Source organism: Pezoporus occidentalis, unplaced genomic scaffold, assembly GCF_034315485.1.
Source record: "Pezoporus occidentalis ecotype Australia unplaced genomic scaffold, CSIRO_AGI_Poc_V1 ctg289, whole genome shotgun sequence".
Classification (NCBI taxonomy): domain Eukaryota; kingdom Metazoa; phylum Chordata; class Aves; order Psittaciformes; family Psittacidae; genus Pezoporus; species Pezoporus occidentalis.
The window spans coordinates 188,661-193,206 of record NW_026914818.1 but is presented as its reverse complement, the minus strand read 5'-3'; the positions used below and the strand labels follow the sequence as shown (position 1 = coordinate 193,206).

The window sequence follows — 4,546 nt, the reverse complement described above, 5'->3', positions numbered from 1 at the left end:
GACACATCGGTCTTGTCGGATCAAAATCCAGCACACTGAATCCTGCTTTTTTATACCCCGAGCTGCGAGAAAGGCAGCATGCTGTGCTGTGCTAGCCTGGCCTTGCCCCGTGTTCTGTGCTCATTATGCAGTGACGGTGGCTGTGCTGGACTGGGTCGCTCTGGTTTTCTTGATCAGCTGCAAAATAAGGTGAAACAAAATTTTTCCTACCCTTGTTGAAATAATGTATTTAAGGAACAGATATTTATATATGATCTATGTAATGTATAGAAGTTTATGTATTGTGTACATAAATCGAGGTCCCGTGGCTGGGACAGGGCAATCCCTAGCATAAACACAGGCTGGGGTAGACTGGATGGAGCAGCCCTGAGAAGAAGGACTGGGCGCACTGGTCAATGAGAAACTGAATGTGATCCTGCTTCAGTGTGCACCTGCAGCCCAGAAAGTCCCTGTGTCCTCCTCTAATGGCTGTGGAGAGATTGTGGAGTTGATCCAGAGCGGGATGAGTCAGACTTGTCCTCAGGGAATGTGCATGTCTGAAATGCTCCTTCCCTGGAGAGGAGCCCAGCAGCCTCGCTCTTGCGATACCTCACTTGCTAATACTTCAGGAAAGCATGGCTCTCCCATCACAATTGCAGTCTCTCTTTTTTCCCAAGCTTATTTGTTTCTTGAGTACAACAAGGAAAACTGGGCACTGGGGAGTGTCAGCATGCACACATTTATCACTGAAGAATACCGGGTCCTCATTTCCTAAGCTTTCAGAAAGAAAGGACCAATTCTCTTGTTGAGCTTTCGAGCAAATCTGTCTTATATAGGGCTGAAGAAGTACAGGACTAAACTGCATCATTTGGGTTGGTGAACACTCTGGAAGACATTGGACCTGGACAGAACATACAGCACAAGGGCACCCAGAAGCAAAACTATGGATCCAGTCTTCCCCTGCTTCTCTGGGGAGGCACAGAGTTTTCACAGCAGCATTACTGGCATGGTGAGAAAATCAACTGTCAGTGAGTGGAAAAAGAGCAAAGGACACATGATGGGTGTGAATTTGATGTTATTCACTGGGCGAAGGTTTGAACTTGCTGAAATTTGCCCATCTTCATTTGGGCTGTTCCCAAGCCCCTACCCCAGCCCAAGCCCTACATCACAGCAAAGCAGGCAGCACCGATTGCCGTGTTTTGCCATCCCAGGCAGAGAAGCCAGTTCCTTCTCTGCAAGGACACGTGTGGTGCCAGCGGGTCGGGTAGGACCAGTTAGCTCCTCCTGACATTTGACATCCTCATGCTCTGAACCGTTCCCACCATGGTGAGGTTTGGTCCTGGGATTTTGGTGAGGTCCAGAAGAAGATTGCTGTGTCCTAGGAAGGATCACGAAGCCCAGAGGTGAGGCATTTACAAGTAATGTAATTCTCTAGTTTCCAAGTCAGTCAGGAGTGTTCTGAAGAGTATCCCCATTCCTACTTTTCCAACCTGAAAAGATTGACCAGTGCTGGCTGTTCTGATGATTCAGTCCCCAGAGAGCTGTTATTTTTCTGCTGCCAGAGTTGGGGGATTACAGGAGACGCTCAGTCTTGAATGAAAATCACATCAGAGCCAAACTTGTGACTGCAGAGGAAAGCTGGAAACACCATTCTGAACAGCTAAAAAAAAAAAAAAAAAGAAGGAGGCAAATAAACAGAGTTGGAGTTTATTAATTTTTAAAATCTCATTATTTTTGGACAGCATAATGTTTTCTGAGACCTGAGTCAAGTGTTCTGAGTGCCGGGAGTTGGTGAGGGAGCTGTGGAGTGTCTCAGTGCTCTGCTGCCCACGTTCATTGCAATCAGATAATGAGCTATAGACAGACTTGTCTCAAAGCCACCGTCCACGGTGCCTGTTCCCAGACTGTGTCTCTGCTATGCTGCTGCTGCGTGTTACTTTCTTAGTGCAAGAGCGTGCTTGATCTCCACAAAGGGGTTGTAGGAGGAGTTGAATCAGAGTGGCACATACACACTGAGCATCCCAGAACCTGAAATTAGGTGTTAGAGTAAGGAAATTGTTGGCTCTTTTCCTGGCTCACTTGGTGCCAGCCTCTGCAGCCCCACATCCCCCTCTTGCCTGAGCCTCATAGGGGAGCAGGGCAGGGCAGGACCTGGCATTGCTGGGGGAGCCCCAGCCGTGGTGTGAGCAGCAGGGCTGAGGCACAGCAGCACAGAGCTAATGCACTCCCCACCTGTGACTTGTTCACAAGGACATACTGTGGGCTTCCTCCTGTGTCTTCCTTCCTTTCGTCAGTGTCTGAAGAAGACCATGAGCAGCTCAAAGGAGCCCCTGCACAGGCGAGGCACCGCAGTGTGTTCAGATACAGCATGCAGGAAGTGCATCCCTTCCCTCACCTCACCCAGAGCATCCCTGGGAGCAGTTTAGCTGGCAGAGCTCTTGGGTAAATGTCCTCAGGTGACAGCAGTGAGTGGGATGACTCAGAGATCTCCACGCTGCCACAAAATGATCTTATTCTGCAATCTCCATCTCCTTCCTGAAACTCATGCCCTGGTATGAACAAGCAGGGAAATGAGGAGCCTCTTCAGTGGGAGCTGCCCTCAAGGCTAGTGCAGTCTGAGCTCTCCTGTGTCATGCTGCAGCACGTTGCTCACAGGTAGCTCAGGGTGTTTTGCTGGAGAAGATTATTCAGGGTACAGGGTACATGCTTCTATCAGAGTCTTTTGAATGCATCAAAGGGAGGGGTGAATGGTCTTGAGTGAGGGGTGAAAATGAACTGGAGATGATCACATAAGACATGAGGAGCATTGTGCAATTGAAAATGGGGTTTGAGGTGAGCATTAAACATTTGAGCAGAGTCAGGATTGATTTATAGATAATTTCTGAAAGAAAGGTGTGGAGAAGGGAGCAGAGAGAAAGCTGCACATTTCCCACCTTCATCTTTGTGCCCAGTAGTCTGCCTGGTGCAACCGGGAGAGTCGGATCCCTGCCCATCACTCATGTATCGGTCAGGAAAATGGGCTCAGCAGCATCCTGTCCCAGCCTGGTGCTGCTCACCTTCATTCTGAGCCAAGTCCTGTGCCTGCAAGGAAACACACGGAGCCCATGGCATTGTGGTGTCTGTAATGGCAGTGAAATAGGAGCTCTGTACAGCCCAAGGCTGAAAAGCATTACTCAGTTTGTGACATTAAATTTAGCAGCATGGTACCATGTGTGCGTGTATGTGTCTGATCATGATGGCAGTGTACCCCTATAATTTTTGTCATTCTAGTATAAAGCCAAAGGCACCTTATTGGCCTGACAGTGAGGAGTCTCAGGACTGGTCTGGTCTTGCCTTGGTTTGCGTTACTTTTAGCTTGTTTCAACAACTGCCTTCTGCCTGGAGAAAAGAAGGCTCCAGGGAGACCTTACAACAACCTTCCATTACCCAAAGGGAGCCTGCAAGAAACCTGGAGAAGGGCTTTGGACAAGGGCCTGTAGGGACAGGCCAAGGGGAATGGCTTTAACCTGCCAGAGGGGAGACTGAGCTGAGCTCTTAGGCAGAAGCTCTTCCCTGTGAGGGTGCTGAGGCGCTGGCACAGGGTGCCCAGAGAAGCTGTGGCTGCCCCATCCCTGGCAGTGTTCAAGGCCAGGTTGGACACAGGGGCTTGGAGCAAGCTGCTCCAGTGGAAGGGGTCCCTGCCCGTGGCAGGGGTTGGAGCTGGAGGAGCTTTAAGTTCCCTTCCAACGCAAACCAGGCTGGGATTCTATGACACTGTTTTAACTAAACTCTGTACACACTGTGAATGTTAATGGTTTAACAGATCCAGGTTGCCATGCTTAGTGAAAAGAGCTCTTCATGTGAACTCAAGCTGTGGGAGGCTACTGTGCATCTTTCAAACTCTAGCTAGGAGTTGATGAAGATAGAGCATAAAAGAATAACACTGGGGTCTCCCAAACTGAGGCAGAGGAAACTCCACCATGAACATCAGACAGCAAAGGACTAGGGATGCTGGTGGCTCTCTTTGCCTCCCCATCACCTCTCTGCCTCAGGAAGCCTGGCACTCTGGGCAAGGTCTACACACAGACCCAGAGGGACATTGAGAGTGAGCGCAGCACCAGAGAAAAGGACAGATGTTGGGAAGGTTTTTGTATAACAATTTTGGTTATGTTACTAAATAGGGGGTTTTGTATGAATTAGGTGACTTGCACTATTAGATGGCCAAAGTAGTAACCAGACTTGGTTCTGTAGGTATGGTGTCTTCCCTTTTGCTTATAATGAGACTTTTGGTGTAAGAGTAATCTGGAGAAGCAAGTAGACCCTGAGCCCTGGGGGCATTACAGGGTTTGTCGGCTGAGGTCTCCTCCAGCTGCCAGGACTCAGCCCTAGCTTCTCCCAAGCTGTCCTGGTGCTGGCGGGTATCTACATGTCCTCGGAGCTGTCTCTCCAGCTACACACTTCCAATAATTCAGCCCATACTCATTAATGTTGTATTGGCAATTCACAGCCTGTAGCATCTTGTCAGTTATTGACTAAGACAATATTGCAGTACTGCCAGGAACAACCCCAGCCTGGCCAACAGCACTGC

The 4,546-nt window shown here is 49.3% G+C and overlaps 1 long non-coding RNA gene across 1 annotated transcript; it reads right to left on the bottom strand.

Annotated features, from left to right (window-relative positions):
• Positions 1–1,670: 1,670 nt before the first annotated feature.
• Positions 1,671–2,731, bottom strand: LOC134167431 (uncharacterized). Its single transcript, XR_009966182.1, has 2 exons — positions 2,375–2,731; positions 1,671–2,007 (listed from the first exon to the last, which is right to left on the bottom strand). It is a non-coding gene; the product is annotated as an uncharacterized LOC134167431 (long non-coding RNA).
• Positions 2,732–4,546: the final 1,815 nt, after the last annotated feature.